Raw genomic sequence first — 10,080 nt, 5'->3', positions numbered from 1 at the left:
CAGTAGACTATATTTTAAATATTTGTTTAATGGCATCTTTTTTATGGATGAAGGCCAGTATCATCAATTTGATCAATTCAGCAGTATAATTGAACCATTTACGTTAATTCATTTAACTTATTTAAGACTGTGCTTGCGAGTGTATATATATATCATTATTATTAGTAGTAATTTTATTAGTCACATTGGTGACTTTGGCATCTAGCACTGCCTTATGCTGCCTTATATTTTTATGTCTATAGTTTCAATTTTATTGTACTATTAAAATCATTGTCCAAAATGATGTGGTTCTATAATTCAGTAAAAACGAGGTGGGACGCATTTCTTTTTCTGATAAAAATCTGTGGCAGTATCACTGGACACGTGCTGAGGTCACAGAATCGGCACCCAAACAAACCACCCATTTCCACCGATTTGGGAAGACCATCATTCAAAATGTTCAACATCTCCCTTCCATATACATTTTTTGGCTAATTTTAACTTGCTTTCATCGACCAATCTGTTTAACCTGAAATAAGAGCGGAAATGTGCAAATTCACCAAGATAATGGTTTAATTAATCTATTGTATTCCAAGGTTAAAATTTGACATGATTGCTATAGTGAAAACTATTTCCTTTTGCTCTCCCACTTGTATTTCTGTCTTTCATTGTACAAGACAACAAAGCTCGTCAACTGATGGGTTGCTCCATCCGAACCCCTGTCGATAAGTAGTTCTAATAGTGTCTAAAAACCTTACGTGTGATATAATGTTGACATGTGAAGTGTAAAATGCGATGAGCATGTTCTCACGCTTCCGCTTCAAAGCCGTTGAAATGCACCTACATGAGGAGATGATGGAAAAAAAAGCCAAAGGGCGTGGGATGTTGGGATTCGGTAGATATTTCCTGTCTGTGACAGTGCTAACGCTTTGTTTTGTAGTGTTAGATGAGTGAAACGAGTGTGTGTGTGTGTGTGTGTCGTTTTGTTGACCTTCTGTGGCTGTCATCAATGAACAGTAAGAACAAGGGGATGGCCGAGATGAGAGTCGAGACTGAGAGCGAGTGTTGTCGGGCATTGTTGGGAGAGTAAACAGCGCCCGGAGCCTGGGAAAGGGCTGGGATGTGTGCCACGGCATCTCTGAGTCATACGGTCCGCTTATCGTGTTTGTTTCGTGTTTCTACCTACGACGTGTTTGCATTAGCATTCCTGCACTGTACCCCTGCAGCACGCATGTTCCCAGCAAAAGGAATGTCAGCTCCCGTCCGATCGGATCTGTGCTGTCCATGTTTAATTAAACCCCATATGTTTTCTTCGGTTTCTCTCCTCGTCTTCTCTGGCAGAGGAAGAGAAAAACGAGAGAAAACAAGCTGCTGGATCCATTAGCGGGTCAAGCAACAGTCATTGTTCATTGCTTCCTATATGCTTCTATTTTCAAGAGCTTCGTGGAACAATAGTACTCGCGGTTCTGTCAGGTGTTTGCGGACGCCACGAAAACCAAAACAAAGCACACGAGAGGCAAACAAAACACAGTTTGACACTTTCTAAACGACAACATGGGAAATCGGGTTTGATCCTGATCCTAGAGTTGAGTCAGAAATTGATAGAGGTCTCAATACGGCCGCAAATGTAAAACGTGTGTTTGGAACGTTGAAAGCGAATGATGAGGATTGTATCACACTCTTCAGTAAATGGATGAGGTATGTTTTGAAGGCATTTTGAGCTGACACATTGAGTTTTGGTGCTCATGTGGGAAATCCAGGATCGAATTGGGCCCACATTTCCAGTCATGCCCCCCCCCCCCCCCCCATTATTTTCAGTCCTCGTTCTATTATTATCTTAGCTGAATGTCTGAAAGAATAACATTATGGTTGTAAATCTGAAAAAAAAAATACATGTTTGAAATGTCGAAAGGGGACGATGAGTATAGCAAAGCAAAAATTATACATTTGACATGACAAACATTGTATTCATTTTTACATTTGAGGCATTTTGAGCTGACACATGGTGCTTATGTGGGAAATCTAGGTTTGAATCGGGCACACATTTAGTCACATTTCACAGTTGAGTTTGAGCTTAATGAATCTGATGAATAAAATAACATGTAGCTTTTTTTAATATATGAAATGTATTAGTAATATTATATTTTTAGTGCTGCCAAAACGATTAATCGCGATTAATCGCATCTAACAGAAACGTTTTTGGTTACATAATATATGTGTATACAGTATATATATGTATGTATGTATGTCTGTCTGTGTGTGTGTGTGTGTGTGTGTGTGTGTGTATTAGGGCTGCACAATTAATCGAATTTCTATCGCGATTACGATTACGGATGCCACAATTACGTAATCGTTCAAAACCGCGATTACAAAAAAAAAAAAAAAAGCCGCTTATTATTCTGCGTGGGTGTGTTTTTAGAGCATGTTACGTTGTGAGAGGCGAACCACGACTAACGTTACTTCAGAGAACCCAGCACAATAGGAACTACCAGAGACGTAGGCCTAAGTGTATGCTGAAATAAAAAGTCTCTCAACTCAGAAAAACGGACTTTCGATCCTGTCCTTTCAGCCGCTTATTATATACAGCGCAAAATAAACTACAAGCATGCAACGTCGTTGCGTTTTAAATTAGAAAAAAAACCCGCGTTGTCCAGATTCAGTATTTGCGGTCAGATGAGATGTTGTCAGTGTCATTATTCTATCGTTATTTTCATAACTTGATACGAAATAAAAAGTCTCTCACCTCAAAAAAAAAACCAAGAAATTTCACGTCCTGTCAGTTGTTTTACTGCGCTCGTAGCCTGCACTCACTTTAACCGTTCTTGTAAGTATTGTCTATCACCATGGTAACTGTTGTTTCCATAACCCCGTAATGCCACTTATTGGTTATTTTGTATATTTTTAAATGAATGTGGTTGCTCATACCAAGATTGTATTAGCAAAAACGAGTTTGGGACTGCTACTTAATAGCTTAACCTCGTAGGCCTACTGTTTATTTATCAGTAGCCTATTAGTCATATTCTTACAATTTATTTGTATATTAAGTAAAGGAGGAAAGTAGCCTACTTGTGTGTGTCACTAATTTTTGTGTAATCAATGTATTATAATAGGCCTATATAATACCTAAAAAGGTGGGTCACGGCTTGATGACCATGGGGAAATGTGGGTCCCATGGCCAAACTATTTAAAACATAATTTAATGTAAATTGTGGTAATTGTAATTGATTACAATTCCAAGGAAATAATCGACAATTATGATTTTTGTCATAATCGTGCAGCCGATTAATATATATATATAATACACACACACACACACACACACACACATATATTTATACATGCCTATGTATATATACATTGTATTATATACACACAGACACACACACACACACACTGACACACATACAGTATATTATATGTATAAATATAATAAAGTATAAGTATATATGTTAGATGTGATTAATTGCGATTAATCGCTTTGACAGCACTATATATATTTTGTAATAATATTATAATAAAAATATACATCTTGTTTACTTTTGCAGCTCACAGCATGCAAAAAAAAAAAAAAAAATTTTTATATATATATATATATATATATATATATATATATATATATATATATATATATGTAATGTTTTGTGTTATTCGCTGGTCATTGACCAGTCAACTTGTTTTATTTATAACCAATTAAAAGTTTTTTTCATATTTATTTAGGCTGTATTTAAGTTTTGTCTGGGGTTTACATTTGAAATGCTGAATATATGAACCGTTTTTACATTTGAAGACATTTTGAGCTGACGCATTAAGCTTTGGTGCTCATGTGGGAAATCCAGGTTCGAATCAGACCCAGATTTCCAATCAGTTCCCCGTTATCTTCTGTCCTCGCTGTATTTTCCATTTTGAAAAAAGTTGCAAAAATACGATAAAGATTTATGCAAATAACATTGTTTAAATATAAAATAAATAAATAAGATTTAAATAAATAAAGCTTTTAACAGTTATTTATTTGTAATAACCCCTTAAACTCAACAGGCCAAATCCTTTTCAATTTGCTGAACACCACCATGTTTGTTTTAAATCATAGCTGAATGAGCTCCTCTGACAGGCCGCCCCGTCGCCTCTACCTGACCCCTGCGCAGGGCAATAGCCCTCCGTACACCCACCCCTCGCCTAGCAGAGCAGAACGGAAAACCTGAGCCGACGGAGCACGAAAGCCTCATCTTACATCCTCACAATAGCCCGATCCAGCACTCCGCTAATGACTCAGAACTGATAGGAAGCTACTAGAAGCCTCTTAAGTCTCCTCAATTCACATCAGGGAAACATTAAGATATTCCTTTTTTGTTGCCTCCCAAGGACTTGCGCAGCCCTAGAAGGGCAATTATCACCCTGCCAATATTGTAAATCCATTCTGTCATTTTCAATGATATCTGCTTGTGTCAACTGTAAGGTCTAATAAAAGCTAATTGCACATAACAGCCCAGGATCAATATATCAGGCTGGGAAGGTGGCAAGACGTGCCCTCTTATGAGGCTTCAGGAGTTGGACGCAACACGCATTTGTGCATTATTTGGTTCCTCGTTAGCACTTCATGTTGATTGTATTGAGAATCTGTTAAGGGATATGTAAACTGCTTTTTAAAAGAGTTTATAAAGCACATACTGCGGAATCTTCCAGTGGAAGGAAGCAATTGGCACTAAACAAATTTGATTAATAAAATAGAATTTTAATGAAAATTTGTGTTATTAATATTTTTCACATTTGATAATATTTTCACTTTTTCTTATACTGCTAAGAGCTCGCATTGTGCAAGATAGAAAAACTTTGTTGTAGCCACACGGCGTGATTGCTTATATTTTTTCATATTCACAACTCATAAAAGCAAAAATCTGGGTTACAGTGAGACACTTACAATGGAAGTGAATGGGCCAATTTGTAAATGTTAAAATACTCACCGTTTCAATATATAGCCATAAACAATATGAGTGTTAACATGATATTTAAAAACTAATAATCTTCCTAATCTTTTCTGTGTATAAAGATATTTACCTCACTATTACAAGAGACTCTAAAACAATTGAAATAATAATAATAATAATAATACAAAAGTTTTCACAGAAGACTTAATGCAAGTTTTTTTTAATATGCTTTTAAATCCTACAAAAAATTACCCTTGACTTCCATTGTATATGGAAAATGAATGACATTTTTTTTTTTTATGATTTTTTATTAGCCATTACATTCCATGCCAAACAGAATATGTATTGTATTGTAATTAGGCCTGAACATTCTTTGCATCTTCGTTAAAAAAAGGAATGAATTAAAAAAAAAAGTGTTTATTTGCATATCCATTCCAGTTTTCTTTCATGCTCCAGTCCAGGTTTTGTTTGACTCTGCAAAAACAGACACCATATTTGTCTAAAGCGATTTTAGTTAAATAAAATTTCATTTATTTCTTTATAAAAGTGTTATTTTAAATAAGTGCTACTTCTTATTTCTTAATTCAAGCAAAAGTAGGCCGTAATCTCAATCTTGCCATCAAGGAATGATTGGTGTCTAACCTGCTGAAATGTTTGCTGACCTTTTCCTGAGAGACAAGCGGCGGTAGGACTTTCTGTTGCACTCAGACCCATTTAGTCATCCTCTTTTTGTCTGCTTCCTCTATCATCAAGGGTCACTATTGTGCCGGCTCAGGTACCGACTAATGCAGAGCAAATACTTCTACCTAACCATTAACACAGGGCCACTGTTTGAACAGCGCGACACACTGGAATGGCATTTATGATGGTGGGCCGTTTTGATAGGGAAGAATCTTCATCAATTAGCCCTCTACACTCTTCCCAGGGTAGATTGAGTGTGTGTGTGTGTGTGTGCTTGTGTGTTAGACAGAAAGAGATACAGTTTGCCCTGCGTTTAATGGCACTCTAACTTGAGAGCCGATCATTAACCCATTAGAATAACATGTCTCTGGCTTGGAGCTTCTTTGAGACGGGAAAGCCCTGGGAGATTTGCATCACAGCGCTTACTGTAAACCTCCGAGACGCAGGGGAGATGTTGAGAGACTCATAATGTCTCTTGTTTGTCTCAGGACAGAGCATGGCTCGTTACCAGAGGTGTTAACAGCTGTAAGTTATGAATGTATGTGTTTATGCACTATAGGGAAATCCACAATTTTCTTTTCACTTTCCTAATGGTTTCAAAAACAGTTAACTATGATATATAATAGTTGCTGATAAATGCTGAAAACAACAACATTTTTGTAAAATAAATAAATAATCACTGTTACGATTAGTAAAAATGAAAGGGGCCCATTTTTGGAGGATTTAAAAGCATAAAATGTGAAGGTTAGGATTTTATTAAAGCACTTACATCATTCTACTGTTAAAACTTGTGTATTATTTGAGCTGTAAAGCTGTTGAAATCCATATTTTACAGTGGTTTTAAGACTGCAAGAGTTACGAGCTAATAAGCCTATTTTCAATTGCGACTTTAATTCTCGTAATTGTGACTAGACTTCAAATATCATAATTTTTCTAAACTTTATTTCTTGTAATTTTACGCTTACATCTCATTATTTCGATTTCTTTCAATGACTACTTTTGTTTTTCAAAATGGCAACTTCACTTCCAATAATTGTGAATTTGTTTCTTAAAGTTGTATAAAAAACTTTGGAGTCATGTATGATTTACATTGCTTTAACTCATCAAAATAAGTTAAGCAGTAACTTTTTTATGTTATACAAGATTCAACTAATTTTTTTAGGCCAGTTTAATGTAATTTAAGTTGAAATGACTTAAACATCCAAGTTGATTGAACTTAAAAATTTTAGGCAGCAACTTTTTTTTTTTTTCTTTTTTTTTTACAGTGTATTGAACCCATTATATTCCTTTAATAGACCAGTTTAACTCACTATAACATCTAATAACATACATTACAAGCAGATTAAATGATTTGAATCTCTTTTTAAACATTACGTGCCATGGAATATGTACTTGTAAACAAAAGATACTCATTTTCCAATTGGCTCTGACAGAAACCTCAAATGCTTATTTAAAGTAAAGCGTATCATGTTCTCAAGTCTTCATTCTGAAGAGCCGCACTATTGACATCATGTCATTAAGGTCCGTGAGATTGTATTTGTTTTGGCTCAAGCGGGCAAAGCATTGCGTTGAAGATTGCTCTTATTTCTTCCTTCTCTGTACAGCCTCTTCTTCCTGTTTGGCAGCCGACCCGTTCGCCTAGATCTGGAAGGTTTCCCGAATCAAACATGCGTCTTCAATTTGGGCCTACGAAGAAAACAATCACATTTTCCCCTCCCTCAGATTCAATTCCTGACAGCAGATTGAGATGTGGTCTCCCCAAAGAAGTCTGGGTTTGACGGAAGTTTGGACGGAGTATTTCAGGGGTCCTGAATGTAAATTGGGCTTAAAGGGAGATGCTTGGCAGACTCGGGTAACCTGGTCCAAAACGTTGTATATTTTTGGAGCAGCGTGGCTGGTGGGAACAGATTGAGGTAAACGTGAGGTGGACCACCCATGTCCTTTCTGTCCAAGAGAGCCGCACCACCGTTAATTAGAGCCATTCTCCGAGGTGGATTCTGCGGCCGGGACACCTGTGAACTCAGAAGTGGGCCGTCGCACATGCAAAACGGCCCCTGATTCATGTTTTGAGCACCAGCGGCCAATAAAAAATGACTTCCAGCTCCTCCAGACACCCAAAATCCTCCACACCAGGAAAACCAGCGTGAATATTTTAATAGTCCCTTCAAAGGCGCTCGTCGCCCTGGTGTGAAAATAAATGTTGTTCTTCTCGAAATCCAGGCTTCCAGGTCTTCGTTGCGACCCTGATGAAACATGAAATATTTTACTGGAATCCAACTGGATATAAATGGGAGTTCAATCTCTCTCCGCAGTGGTCCGGAGGCCTTTACAGGGACTTTGAGGTGTTTTGCCTCATGTGGATACCAATAAATCTGTCACCCGCAGAGATTCGTCTCCCGCCCTCTGTAGGGAACAAATTGTGGCGTTCGGGGAGGGTTGAGGGGGGGAGAAGTGACCTGTCAGAGCGCTCCATTTATCACAGGGACAAAACGCTCCCGATTCTTTCTGCTGACCGCCAGGAACCTTCTGCGAAGCACATTCGGGAGATGCACGTTTCTGAATATTTTCACCGAATCAATACACCTATATGCAAGTGACATCAAAACCAAGAAGTGGGGGAATGAGACTATTATATTTCAGATGTAGTTTTCAGATAAGTTATCATAATGAGAAGACGTAGATCAATTTAAAAAACCCAACATGTCAGATTTACTTTAAAGTGAATTACACAACCAGCTACAGAAATTATTGTAATTCAACAATGTCACCCGCAATGTCATATTTTGTAACATTATAAATGTCTTTACTGTCCTTTTGATCAATTTAATGCATCTTTGCTGAATAAAAGAATCTATTTGTGGTTCCACACAAACCAACTTAGTTTTTATTAAGGTTTAACTTCTAATTAAGGTTTATTTTTAATGTATGCAAAATCCTTGTGTTGTGACAAGACAAATGACTGAGGAAGAATCTATGACCGACTCAATTCAATCACTTCGCTGTAACTTAACTGCTTACGTTTTATCTCACCTTCGCAGGGAGTTTGATTGACAGGCGATCTGACCAATCATAATCCGCCATCCGCCGAATCCGCCATTTTGTCCAACAAAGCAGTCAGGAGAGTTAGTAGATTAACATCGGTGGACTTGAACTTGAAAAACGATATGTAGCCTACTGACGTTTTTTCGCGATAAACTCGTGTTCATTCATGTTTATTTGATGCTATAAATTAAATAGAAGGAAGAGATGATCGGTTCACGAGCAGCTTTAACTGAGGCGCTACAGTGATCTGTCATGACTCATGACACATTAAAGAGCCATAAAACGGTAATTATTATTTAAATTTCTTTAAAAAGTGGCAACATTTGAAAGTTGAGACTTTGTTTCATATCAAAAGTAACCTGGTCTGTCCTGTCTGTCGGCGCATTGTCAGTGTCCTCTCTGCTCCGTGATGTATTTTCACTGCGTTGAGTTGAGAGCGCTATGACTTGTCGGACGTAGCAACAGTAACTAAAGGGTGCGGGTCTTGGGTCACAATTATTGGAAAAAGTTGCAATTCCAAAAAAAAAAAAAATTCACAAGAAAGGGTAATTGTAAAATAAAAAGTCACAGTAAGACATAAAGTCTCAAGTAGGCTATAAGTCACAATAACAAAAATATAGTCGTAATTTACTTTGAGGTGGAACAGACCTTATTTCTCTTGCTTATTAGCATGCTAACATTACAACTACAAATCATGTAGGTACCCCTAAGTCATCCGTTTTTTGTGTGTGTTACGCCATTTTCTGTATAAATGATACTTGTGCAAAAAATGTGGAGTCTAATGAAAAATCCATTTAATACATCAATGCAAATTAGTGTTTTTAAACAAAATGATTCATTGAAATATGTTAAACTTGCCAATCACAAAGACAACCAACTGATAGAGCGTATAGGTCCCAAAAGCAACACAGCATATTTGTTCACTATTGACTCCCATTCAAATCAGCCATTCTGACACATAAATATTGACCTGTTCATTTGGGTCAGCAAATTATACCTGATGAAATATTCAATCACATTATTCATAGTACTGTCAGTCATACCTTATTATGCATTCGACCGAATTATAAAGCAGCTGGACTGGTAAAACGTGATCAACGACAAATAAACCAACAGCCGTAAGTTGGACTAAAGCAAAACCCGCTCTCATTGGTCGATGAGGGCGGGCTGCGTGTGCGCTGGCGAATTGCACGTCTTGCAGGGTATGATTGATTGGCCATCCACCAATGGCAGTCAATAAAGGGCGTATAAAGAAAATAAACAAAACTCATTCTCAATGGCAGGAATCTGGGAAGATAGATCATGGTAACAGCCAATAATAAATGGATCATGCTTCTATGTTTTTAAAACCCCTGGCAGATGTATTGAATGGGAAACCTTGTGTGGGAGAAAATAGACTTTTATTGATCAGAAACAAGCGGTGCGGGAAAAAAGACATGAAAGGAAAGGAATTGGA

This window comes from Squalius cephalus, assembly GCF_949319135.1.
Source record: "Squalius cephalus genome assembly, chromosome: 13".
Lineage (NCBI taxonomy): Eukaryota > Metazoa > Chordata > Actinopteri > Cypriniformes > Leuciscidae > Squalius > Squalius cephalus.
The sequence above is the reverse complement of the archived record's forward strand: the minus strand, read 5'-3'. Positions refer to the sequence as shown.